General features: G+C 38.9%; 1 long non-coding RNA gene across 2 annotated transcripts in view; it reads right to left on the bottom strand.

Annotated features, from left to right (window-relative positions):
* LOC149749363 (uncharacterized) overlaps nucleotides 1-11,420 on the bottom strand; it is a 30,681-nt gene extending 19,261 nt beyond the window's left edge. Inside the window, exons 1-2 of one of the 2 annotated variants that reach the window (XR_016393024.1) lie at nucleotides 7,828-11,420; nucleotides 1,130-1,330 (exon numbers count right to left, since the gene is read on the bottom strand). This is a non-coding gene — a long non-coding RNA (uncharacterized LOC149749363). The remainder of the gene's footprint in view (nucleotides 1-1,129; nucleotides 1,331-7,827) is intronic. The other variant, XR_016393025.1, reaches the window with a different exon arrangement.
* Nucleotides 11,421-12,875: the final 1,455 nt, after the last annotated feature.

The following is a 12,875-nucleotide window of genomic DNA, read 5'->3' as shown; positions in this document are numbered from 1 at the left end:
CCTTGCTCAGGAATAAGTGAGCTTCAAGATAGACAAACAGAAACTTTCCAAAATGAAATTCAAAGGTAAACAGGAATACAAAATGTGAAAGAAAGAAGGAAAGAGAAAAAGAAAGAAAAGAAAGGGAGGAAGGAGGGAAGGAAGGAAGGGAGAAGGAAAGAAATAAAGAAAGAAAGAAAAAAAGAAAGGAAGAAAGAAAGAAAATAGCAGAACAACCAAGAACTGTGGGACACTATCTTGAATACCAAGAGGAAAAGAAACAGAGAAAAGAAAAGAAAAAAAAAAAGTGAAGTAATAATGACTGAGAATTTACCAAAATTAATGACAGGTACACCAAAACACAGATGCAAGAACTTCAGAGAATGCCAAACAGGATGAATAATAAACAGACAAACAACTTATGTTCACACATACCTCTAAATATATCATATTCAAACTCAGAAAACCAAAGAAAAAAAATAAAATCGTGAAAGAAAGCAGAGCAAAAAATACCCCCCAAAACATAAAAACTTCATCTATAGAGGAAAAAGGGTAAGAATTACAGCAGACTTGTCATCAGAAACCAAGCAAACTAGAAGAAAATAGCATGATATTTTTAGTGTTGAAAGGAAAAGCAAAACAAAACAACTAACCTAGAATTCTGTATCTGGAGAAATTACGCTTCAAATGTGAGGAAGAAATAAAGATTTTTCAGACAAACAAAAATAGAGGCAATTCATTGCCAGCAGATGTTCCCTGCAAGGAATGTTAAAAGAAATTCTTTAGGCAAGGGGAAAATGATGCAGGTCAGAAACATGAATCTACATAGATACAGAAACCAAAGTTTCAAGGCAAATCACTAATTCTAGGCCAAACACAGGAAAACATAAAATTAACCTGGGACATCTTGCAGTGCCAGGAAGTAAGGAAGTGCTCAAAAAAACCGAAAGGATGGGGCATGTCAAAGGAACAGAGAAGTCAATCTGAATGTGTTCCCAATGAACAAAGCTGGAATCATTTGAGTAACAAAACAAATAATGCAGTATTGGATTACAAATGAAAGTATAAAATAAATAGGCTAAGGCCATACTGATATGTATAAACGATTAAATAGGTAAATAAATGGGAGAGATGGAACAATCTTCCTTACATAAGAATTACATGTAAGTGGGCTTCCCTGGTGGCGCAGTGGTTGAGAGTCCGCCTGCCGATGCAGGGCACACGGGTTCGTGCCCCGGTCTGGGGAGATTCCACATGCCGCGGAGCGGCTGGGCCCGTGAACCATGGCTGCTGCGCGTCCGGAGCCTGTGCTCCACAACGGGAGGGGCCACAACAGTGAGAGGCCCGCGTACTGCAAAAAAAAAAAAAAAAAAGAATTATATGTAAGAATACATAGATACACCTCCTTACAGAAACTGCAGGTTACATCCCCCTGCTCTTGGGTGTGGGCTGGACTTAGAAATTTGTTTCCCAATAATAAAGTATGGAAAGGAAAATTATAGTAACTTTACAGGAGAATACTTGGTGAGCTCTAACTTAATGAAGTGATCAAGGTTAACATCACCAGTGGTAAATCATGTTGCTATCACTTACTTCCTGCAAGAAAGTGATGAGAAGCACACTTCACCTCTGTGATACTTTTCTCCAAAATCCAAAACCCCTGTAATCATGTAAAATTATATCATAATCATAAAAAAGCCGTAAGACAAACCCATATTGAGGGACATTCTACAAAATACCTGACCAGTACTATTCAAATCTATCAAGGTCTTGAAGAGCAAAGAAGGGTGAAGGATTTTCAAACACCAGAAGAGACAAAGGAGGAATGATAGATAAATGCTATATAATATCTTGGGTTAGATCCTGGAAAAACTGGTGAAATTTGAATAAAACATGGAGTTTAATTAATAATAATATAGCAATGCTAATTTTTAAATTTTAACAAAATTACCATGGTTATATAAGATGTTAACATTAGGGGGATCGAGGTGAAGGGTGTATAGGAATATTTTGTACTATTTTCACAACTACATTTTATCTAAAAATTACTCCAAAAAATATTTATAAAGTAAAAGGCTGAAGAGAAGGTATACCATGTAAACATGAATCATAAAACATTTGAAGTGGTCGTATTAACTTCCAACAAATTAGATTTCAGGAAAAAAAATATTCCCTGGGATAAGGTGGTATATTTTATAAAGATAAAAAGTCAAATGTATCTAGAGGACATAAAAATCTTAATGTATATTTATCCAATAACAGAGCTTCAAAATACAAGAAGCAAAAACTAATAGAAGTAACACAAAAAAGCAAAAACTACTGGTAGTAATGAGTATATAAGGTCGTTTTCTCTAAGTCCAACTTATAGATGATTTCAATGTTCCTGTTTCAATGACTAACTGAAAGTAAATAAATAAGAATATAGAAGAACTGAACAACAATATTATCAATCAATTTGACCTAATTGATATTATTAAATACTTTCCCCAACAACAGCAAAATACATTTTTCCCCCAGTGCACATGGAACATACATCATGATATGTTGGGCCATAAATTAAGTCTCAATAAATATAAAAGGACTGAAACTATACAAAGTATTTTCTTTTGTTGCAATAGAAATAAATAAGAATGCAATAAGGAAAAGGATACATTGAATTTTCCCGAATGTTTAGAAATTAAGTGACTCACTTCCAAATAAGCCATTGATCAAAAAGAAATCACAAGGAAAATAGAAAACATTTTAAGCTGCATGAAAGTGAAAACATGATACAACAATATGTGTGTGGGATTTAACTAAAGCAGCACGTAAAAGGAAATGTCTTAAAATGCTTAAATTATATGAGATGTCTAAAGGCAATGCATACATTTCCATAGGAGATGGGAAAAAAAAAGAAACCAAAACTAAGTAGGCAGAAGAAAATAATAGAGAGTGGAAACTGCTGAAAACAAAGAACAGAAAAAAAATCAATAAAAACATAAGCGTCTCTTCAAAAAGATCGATAAAATTGATCAATCTGTAGTACTACAGATCAAAAGAAGGAAAAGACACAGCTTACAATTATCAAGATGAAATAGGGTACAGTACTAAGGATAATAAAAGTATAATAAGGGAATATTATGAGCAACTTTAGGGCAATCAATTTAACAACTTAGATAAAAGAACAAATTCTAGTTAAAAAGACTGACAGTCTAATGTGTTGGTGAGGTTATGGAATAACTGGAATTCTCACAAAATGTTAGTACACTCAACAGTGGGCATGAATCTCAAAACATTATTCTAAGGAAAATATGTCAAATATAAGACTCTGCACTTTATAATTCCATTTATATGAAATTCTATAAAAGACAAATTTATAGTGACAGAAAGAAAATCAGTAGTTGCTTGATGCTAGGTTGTGGACTTGGCACAAGGGAACTTTCTGTTATGTTCAAAATATTCTATCTCTTAAAGATGCTGGTGGCTATATGAACGTATGCCTCTGTCAAAACCCACTGAACTATATAGTGAAATGTACGTATTTTCTTGTCATCAGAATGTACCTCAATAAAGTTGGTTTAAACGATTCTATTTTAGAAGTCAGAATCAGGGGAAAAACAAACAAACAACACTTTCCTTGTCTTCCTCTTCTAGTAGCTCTATGAGGCAAATGAATGCCTCCAGCATCATAGGTAAAAGGATCAGTGTATTAAAAGAATGAATGAATCAATGAATAAGAACCATACAGAAGAGAAAAGCACATTAGTATATTGGAAAAATATTTTCCCCAATACAGTCTCTTACATTTTCATTTCTACAATAAACTTCTTTCTATACCTATCACCGATTCAGAATAAACAGTCAATATATGTTTATAAAATTCCAGTATCATGTAGACAGCTTAACATGAAAGCATTTAGAGGGCTAGGAAGAATGGGTAGCCCAAGTTCTGCTCCCAGCACTGGGACTAGAAATCACAAGCCACTCGCATCATGTAGGTTACAATTTCCTCATTTGCACAATGTGGGATGGAACCTGATAACATCTTCGATTCCTTTTAGATCTAAGTTTCTGAGAAATCACAACATCAGTGTTCCTATCAAAAACAGGAGGGAAGAAACAACCCTCAACAAAGTAGCTGAATATAAATTAATTCTCAGATTTGAGAGATGACTAAAGGCAATTAAAACAAGCAAGAGCTGAAATAAACTATCAAACCTATATGTGATACGTTTCTTTAAAAGGAGTTTTTACCTTATTTTAAGTTTTGGATTTTTTGCTTTGTTTGGTTGAAGGGATTCATACCATTTCAAAATCAATCCTGGTATGTGTGCCTCCTGGTTTTTCTGAAAACTTGGGCTACTACAACAAAGGCATCAGGAAAGAAGATTATTTTCAAAGGAATTCACTATGCATATAGTTCTGGGAGTTTTTATTTTCGTTATTTCTTTTACTCAATATTTTAATTGTTTCTTTAGTGTCAGGGATGAGGGTTCAAGGGACCTGGCATAACATCAACATGCATTTCTAATTGAGTTTCAGAAATCTCGGGTAATAGAACCATTGGTGAAGATTACTTTGGAAGATTCATTTCTTCATATATCAAAGTTAACGGTGGCCACATATCACGTGATGTACCACACGGTACCCTCCTGCCACCCTTCAGAACCTAAATACTCTTTCCCACAGAGTATTTAGAGTCCTGAGAGTGTTAGTTGCTGAGTGCTCTCAGCTCAGACCCTTTCCTGGAACTGTCCGTTGGCTAAAGAGAGCTGCCTCACGCAAGGTCCTCACTTCTCCTTCCTAGAAGGAGCCCTCATTGAAAGACTGCTCGAAGTGGAGGTATAAATGTCTAGCCCCTCACTCTAACTGGGACACCTCTGAAGGGTCAACCCAACTCCAAATCTTTCTGTAAGTCTGACTGAAGCCTTCGATGGGACTAGATTGCAATTCAGCTTCCCTTCTGCCCAATCCTGCTTCTTTGCTCCCCTACAGGTGTTCCTCTCCAAAGCACTCCCCAGTTAGCTTTCTACTATAAATCTATGAAAGAAAAGAAATCTCTATTTAAAAAAAGAAAACAAAACACAACAACAACAAAAAAACTCCATCTCATATGCTACTTCCTGCGGAACCCAAATTGTGAAAAAGGCCCAAACGTGTTTCTTTACATTGTTCTTATTTAGTTGGAGGACTCCCATAAGGAACTAACATGCCCGAAGTCCTCCATCCTGACCCATCAAGATTCTAGCCTCATCTGTGGTTACATATGATCTCCTACATATGGTACGTAATTTCTGGGCAAGGTATCTATTAAAGTTAAACATATAGGGCTTCCCTGGTGGCGCAGTGGTTGAGAGTCCACCTGCCGATGCAGGGGACGCAGGTTCGTGTCCTGGTCCGGGAGGATCCCACATGCCGCGGAGCGGCTGGGCCCGTGAGCCATGACTGCTGAGCCTGTGCGTCCGGAGCCTGTGCTCCACAGTGGGAGAGGCCCACATACCGCAAAAAAAAAAAAAAAAAAGTTAAACATATACATATACTTCAGGGATATACTCAATTGAAATCCACCTATATGTCTATGACACATAGTAGAATGTTCACAGGTGCACTATTTGTAATTGTCAATTGCTGAAAACTGAAAATACCTTTCAGCAGTAGACTAGATAAATAAATTGTGGCATAGTCCCACAATGGAATATTATATACATCAATGAGAAAGAATAGTCTAAAATTACAACCAAAAATATGGATGAATCTCACAACCAAGATGTTAAGTGAAAGAAGCCAGACACAGAGGGCATATGCATTATTTTTTTAAATTTATTTATTTATTTATTTTTGCGGTACGCGGGCCTCTCACTGCTGTGGCCTCTCCCGTTGTGGAGCACAGGCTCTGGACGCGCAGGCTCAGCGGTCATGGCTCACGGGCCCAGCCGCTCCGCGGCATGTGGGATCTTCCCGGACCGGGGCACGAACCCGTGTCCCCTGCATCGGCAGGCGGACTCTCAACCACTGCGCCACCAGGGAAGCCCATATGCATTATTTAATTTAAGTAGAGGACAAAGCAGAGAATATTTATCCCTACTGTCAGGATGGTGGTTATCCTTGGGGTAAGGAGAAAGTCACTAGAAGGAAGCACAATGAGAGGTCTGAAATTCTGGCAATATTCTGTTTCTTATTCTGGATGCTGAGTGTTCATTTTGTTATGGTCATAGAGCACAGTTATGACACATAGACTTACCTGCCGACATGCATGTTCTATACGCCAGCGCAATAATATATTCCATACAGTACGCCACTAGTATAGTTCCCAAGAGTGCTTCCGAACATAGGATTTTATTTGAGCTTCTTGGAACTGGTGATGCAGAGACCATTATCATCATTTTAGAGATGAAGAAAATGAGGCTTTGAAAATTCAGTTTTAATTCAATTCAGCTAATACTTTTTAAACCCCTAATATGTGCCAGGAAGACAGGACACACTGAATAGTAAGATATAAATAGTTTTTGCTGTTTAAAAAAAATGAAATAATTTACTCCCAGAGCATATGACTGAATAAGATTATAGAACTGTGGAAACCAAAGGGACCCCAGACATCACCACAACTCTCCTTTGCTCGATGAGGGTGAGGCCAAGGGCATGGACTTTACAGTGGCCCTGATTTGGGTTAAATTTCTAGTTCCAACACAATCACTGGGTGACCCTAGGGGCAAGTTATCTACCCTCTTTCTGCCTCAATTCCTGGATCTGAAATGCAGTGCTTAAAATATCTACCCCAAAGCATGGCTCTGAGGGTAAATTTTTGAAATCTGGGATCACATCTAACATACCACCCAGCAACTAATAGTTCCAAGGTAGATTACTCTCCCTTCCCTCAAGGTGAACTGAGGTGAGTGGCTCAAAGTCCAACACCCTTTCTAGCATGTTTTTCTGCTTCTCTAAATATGTACAAACAAGATGTAAAGTGTTAGGTACACTGGGGGTGTGAGGGACATGCCACATAAGCCCTGTCCGCTTTCCAGGGAATCTGCCTGGGGAGCTTCTGTGTTTCATAACCTGCGGGTCTGGAGAGCCTCTGGCCCAACAGGGAGCCAGGGGCTGTCCCTGGTGTTGAGGGCATGGCCGTGAGAGTACAGATGAGTAATCCTTTCTGGGAGGAAAGCAGATACAGCAGCCTGGAAAGCACACGTTTGGGGAGGCTGAGTAGGAGAAAGAGCTTAGATGAGCAAAGACCACCATCCTTGGTGTGTGATGCAAAGCCTGGGGAATGTGGCTGAAACCAGTCCAGCCCCTGTCCTCATCATGCTCCGGAGCCCTCTGAGCCCTGGCAGCTGTTAACGGTGACTGATGCGTGACACCCTGACCTTTGCTGACACTGTCCTTCCTTCTTGTTTTTCATCCCCTGCTGTCCCTGTTTTCCACATACATGTGGATGGCATATAGGTCTATGGAACTGCTTGGGGAAAAATCTCAGTCTCCCTGATGCTTGCCCTAGGACTGCAATGAACCACTTGTTCAGGAAATTGATAGAAACTCTCATTCCAGTAAAACACTGCCTGCTTCTCTGCCAAAGTTCCTCCCCTGCCCCAGCCACTCTCCTTACGCCTTTAAAGGAGGGCCAGACTTTTTCAAAGTCTCTTTCTCACCCATGAGGAAGCTCCCTTATATTTTAGAAAGCACCTTCATATCTGGTATTTCATTTGCTCCTCATGACAGCCCTTTGGGGGAGGCGATCCAAGTTATCTCCTTTTCACTGCAGAATAAAGTGAGGTTCAGAGTGATCTCCTGAATTGCCCAAGGTTACACAGCAAAGTAGGTGGCTGTCAAAATTAGAACTTGAATCTACTGAAAACCAGCCCATTGCCTTACCCTGTGCCGGCTCTCGAGTCCACAGGTATCTCTCTATGGCTCCTACTGCTTAGCAATCTGTTCTTTCCTAATTTGTACTTGTGCCAGAAAGCCTACCAGCAAGAATAATTCCCTCCTGTACTCACCATATTCCAGTAAATTGAATTGAAGAAAGGGAGCACATGAGCCAAACGGACCACGTGAGGTAGCTTCAAGAATCGGCTTGACCGTCATATCTAGGAAGCTGTATCTAACGTCCTCAATCTGGGATTGCATCTCTCCCCTCCTTATGTTCTCATAGCACCCTGTGCACACATTTACACTGTATTTAAATCACCTACTTATGCATCCTCTCTCTACCTTACATATGAGATCCTTGAGTTCAGGGACCATATCTTATTCATCTTTTTATTTTCTGGCACCTGAACATGGTAAACAAATATGTTTGATTGAATATAAAATAATGCAGTCAATGGTATTCAGAGTAAAAAGGTGTCTAAAAGGTAATGTACCTTGACCCTCATTTTACCGAGGAGGATACTGAAGCTTAGAGGGAAGAAAGGTCAGAAAGAATATTTAAGGTCAGAAAGAATAAGATGCAGGAACAGGACCACTTCTCCAAAGGCTCGTCTGTGCTGCTCAGTTCTGGGTTTCTGCTGTAATGCTCAAGTTCTCTCTCCTTTCAAATCATCCTGTTTGATCATATCTGAAGATAATAAAAAATACTCTAATCTACATTGCTGGAGAAGTCGCCCCCTCCAGAAGTACCTCTGAGAATTCCTCAGAAATATTTACATGTTCTAGTCCTCCAGACTGTGGCTAAAGCCAGCTCTTTGGTTTGCCTTCTGCAGTCTCACAGCCACTTTTTTGGGCTACTCATACTCGGCCCTTGCTAACTCCCCTAGCCATGGACATGTTCTTCTGCCATTCCCCAAGCATTGAACATGAGGTGCAAAACATTTGCCAAAGACATGCAGATAGCAACAGGGAATTGCAAAGCCGGAATGAGAAAACTGGATATTGGCTATTAGACAACAATGCCTCCTGAAGTCTGCCTGCCAAATCATATCAGAAGGAGTTTATGGCTCCTGTGTTTGTCCTCAGCTCCCGGCTGGCCTTCCACCACACTGCGAAGGTCTCTACCAGATCCTTTCCCTGAGTATCTGTACCTTGGCCCAATTCTCGTTTTTAGTCCTGCAAGAGGAAATCTAAAATGAACTTTTAATAAAGAAGGGAAAAACCTTCAAGAAGAGCATCTCACCCCCCAACTTCCATGATGCGTTAGGCAAAATCTGTCAAGGCGGGTTTGAGGAATTTGCATTTGTAATCCTTCACCAGCATTGGCTTCCCAAAGACCAAAAAGTAGGTACTTACGTGTACAACGAAAACTTTCTCAGAAGAGAGAGTAGTGTACCTCAAAGAAGAACTCTTGCTTCTTTCTTGAACCACAGTAAGAAAATTCACAGTAAGCTTAAAATACCTATTTTGTTCCATTTTCCGCCAATCAAACATTCAGGTGTCCAGACCCAGAGCACTTTTCTCAAAACTTGAAAGCTGTCTGATCAGGTACAGGTAGCCAATGGCAAATATTTGGAATCCGTGTGTATTATTAACAATAATTAACATTTACTGAGTGGGTACTATATGCCAGGGACTGTGCTTAGCACTTACACGTATTTTTCTTTTTTAATCCTCCCAAAATCCTATGAAAAAGGCACAATGATGCATTCTGGGTGTGGTTTAGGGTGCGGTTGTTTTCGTTCCCAAATCCTACCATTCATCCCTCCTCCTCTCCAGGGTTCCCAGCCAAAGAGCATATTCACCAAAGAATCAGCCAAATAGGAAAAAAACTGCTGATATTAATAATGTCTGGGAAAACACACAAAGGAAAACTCTTATGAAACAGAACTGGAGAAAACAGCTGAGGCCTGAGGCTTAGGAGCAGCAGACCTAGTGTCTACTCATTCAGCCTTCGGCGTGAATAAAGCCTAGAACAAAGTACAGAGTGTGGTCAGCTTCCTAAACAGATGCCAAGAGTGGAAAAGAAAGGTCATGAAATTTGACTTTAAGACATTGCCGTTCTTTCCAATGATCCTCTTAAGTTCTGATCAATTACATGAACGATCCCTGCCCCTAGGAAAATTCCAATGAGGTCAGACAAAGGACTGTGATGTAAGAGAAGTAGTAGAGGTGCTCCCACCATAAGTCAAGGCAAATTAGTGAATACAGAGATTAGAGAGCCATCCATGGGTCCCCTTTCCGTACTTTACAGAGGAGGAAACCACAGCTTAGTGAGGTTAAGTATCTTGTTCACTATCGAATGGATAGACAGTGGTCTTCAAAGACAGGTTGTTTGGCTCCAAATCCTTCACTTTTCATAGCTGCCTAATAATACCACCCGTTGACTCTTGCTATCTTCTAATATATAGGGCCTAAACTCTTTGAAAGTTCTCCCCCATTACGTCTAGGAACCCCCAAGGACTAGCTCTCATTTGTGTTTATGAATTTGGCTTGCCTTCATCACATCACACCTATCACTTCTTGTTTTCTCCTGCTCTGGAATCACTGGAGGTGTTACTATATGTGAAGCTGCCAACCTGTTCTTTTTCATAGTGTTTGGAGACCTACTACTGGGTTTCCCTGGGATCCATCTGTACCTTTGCTGGCACCTATACACTACAAGTTTCAAGGGGCCCAAGGGGTCTGGAGTCCTCTTGTACTAAATGCATTTTGGCTTCTATGCAAAAGTAGGGACAATTCCCTCCTTAGTATTTCTTTGACACAGACTCTGAGGAAGTGTCACAGTGTGCCTGAGAGTTTTGGAGAAATCTGTCTTTAGACTTTCTGTTTGCAGAGTCAGACAGTGCCTATGAGACAGGTCAGGATGACCATGACCGAGGCAGTGTGCTCAGCCATCCCTTTCCATTTCTGTGTCTGATATTTTGAATCAAATGTCCTCGTAATTTATTTCTTATTCCCATCCCCAAGATGTCAAGATTTTGTAAGGCATATCTTAATCCAAGAACAGACCCCCTTTAATTCAATTGGGGAGGCTTATTAAGTCTTGAAACTATTGCACTAATCTTTAGAGATAGCTACATGCCTCTTATTATTAATATGCAAGAAAGGGGAAAATAAATGTGAAGGGACCATGTTGTTACTGGCCCTATAAATGCTACTAACTCTCCTACACATCACACCTTGGGAGCATGCGAGAGGCAGGCATGGACAATAGTGCTTCTTTTGGATGGTTGCTGAGGACTGGACTTCTGACTTACCAGAGTTTCCCCTACTGCTTATTCACTCTGTCTCTATCACCTGGCTCTTTCTTCTGTCCTTATAATGCTGACTTGCTCAGGTGTCTCATTGGATAGATACACACTTCCCCCAAACACACAACTCTCACCTATGTAACCACCCATACTTCTGAATTAGAGACTCTTCTATCATTTTCTTTTTGAGATGGACTCAATATCTCATAGCCCTAAAGCAGGGAAAGGGTTATTACCTACTTCTGTTGTTTGAATGCTCAAGTTTTTAACCATTTGCTGGTCTGTAAACAGAAATAGAAAACAAAATTAATAGCCGGATTTCTGGTATATCACATCAGCATGACTTAGGAAAGAAAAGGGTTACTTAATAAGTTCCTTCTATCCTCTCTTGCTAAGCACCTACTCTAAGGAAGCTTTTGCCGTGGAATGGTATTAGTGAGCCCGGAGAGCTGGGTAAGACACAGGACTTCAAAGAGTACTAATAGAGAAATAGGTACTGAATGCTATTCAAAATCATGTATATAGATACTTAATATGTACCTATAACAGGAATGACTACAGCTGAAGGCAGTATGATGTAAGGGCCATTCCAATACATAAGAAATTGCTTATTCCAGTTGAGGCGATCAGGAAGGATCTGTGAAATTTTGATTACATTTTGACACATGACAACTGGGGAAGGGTGTTATTCAAAAAAATGGGATTATTCTTTCAAGGACTCAAGTATTTACAAGTGGAGAGCTGAATTTGGTGTTCAGTTTGACCTGAATGTAGAATTTTTTTAGAAAAAAAAAGTGAATATAAGCATAGACACACACTCTGGGGATAGAAATGGAAAGCTTGGTTTCTGATGCCCAAAATTTCAAACTCCATCTCATAGGCAGTGAAAGAATCTTTGAAGGGTTCCGATGAAGGGAGCCCTGTGATTAGAAAGTGATTTTAAAGAACCTATAGGCAGTGTGGAAAATAAAATGGGAGACAGACAAGAAAAGAGGCAAGGAGAGTAGTTGGAATTCTCTTTGAACAGCAGCCTAGCGGTCATGCAGAAATGTACAAAAAAAAAAAAAGAAGGGGTAAGCCTTTATTATGCATAACATCTACTTCTTGTTATCTTCTTATGGAATCCATTTTATCTCATTGCAAAAAGTTGGAAAAATACTGAAGAAAAGAAAATTAATCCACAACTCCCCAGTTAAAGGAACACAATAGTTTATATTTGTGTTTATTTACTTCTAATCTTTTTGTCTGTGGAATTGAATTTTCCAGGGTCAAGATTATAACACACACTTAATAGTGTTTTTAAAATTATTATAAGCATTTTCTATACATGTTAATTATTGTCTTAATCATCATTTAGAAAAATGACAGAAAATTGAATAGAAAAATTTTCTTAAGTGATTATAACTGTTAATCATATTTTTTAAAAACTGAAAGGTATAAAGGCACAAGGAAGACAATAAAATTCAACTATAAAACCATCATTTAAAGATAATCAACATTGAGTATCATTGAAGTACATTTTACACATAAAAATACATTAAAAATTGGAATAATACTGTATAAAATAGTTTAGAACTTTTTTTGCTTGTGATAAAAAGCACTTAGAAGTGGTTTAAGTGTTGTATAATATTACATCTTAGAGATATATCATTATTCATATCTGACAATAGTGATAATAATTTATTCATGATTCAGAGCCAAAACTACACTCAAAGGCGGACTATTTCTTAATGCTTGCATTACAAATCAAAAAAGAAAGTAACCAAGTATAAAAGATAATAAGTTAGATAGAAAATA

Source organism: Delphinapterus leucas, chromosome 4, assembly GCF_059928025.1.
Source record: "Delphinapterus leucas isolate spDelLeu-1000000601 "Yukka" chromosome 4, BTC_Dleu_Yukka2, whole genome shotgun sequence".
NCBI classification, from domain to species: domain Eukaryota; kingdom Metazoa; phylum Chordata; class Mammalia; order Artiodactyla; family Monodontidae; genus Delphinapterus; species Delphinapterus leucas.
The sequence above is the reverse complement of the archived record's forward strand: the minus strand, read 5'-3'. Positions and strand labels throughout refer to the sequence as shown.